The sequence below is a fragment of the Chrysochloris asiatica genome, unplaced genomic scaffold, assembly GCF_000296735.1.
Source record: "Chrysochloris asiatica unplaced genomic scaffold, ChrAsi1.0 scaffold00084, whole genome shotgun sequence".
NCBI lineage: Eukaryota > Metazoa > Chordata > Mammalia > Afrosoricida > Chrysochloridae > Chrysochloris > Chrysochloris asiatica.
Genome location: NW_006408602.1, coordinates 13,382,209 through 13,382,414, shown reverse-complemented (window position 1 = coordinate 13,382,414; position 206 = coordinate 13,382,209).

Genomic DNA, 206 nt, shown 5'->3' with positions numbered 1-206 from the left:
ATGTCATCCCACAACTCTTCTGGTCTTCATTCATTAGTATCTAATGCATCAAATCTGTTCTTCAGATGATGTCTAAATTCAGGTGGGATATATTCAAGATCATAGTTTGGCTTTCATGGGATTCTGCTTCATTCTTAATTTGCACATGAACAAATGATTGTCAGTTCCACTGTCTTCCCTGGCTTTGGTTTGGCTGATGATATGGA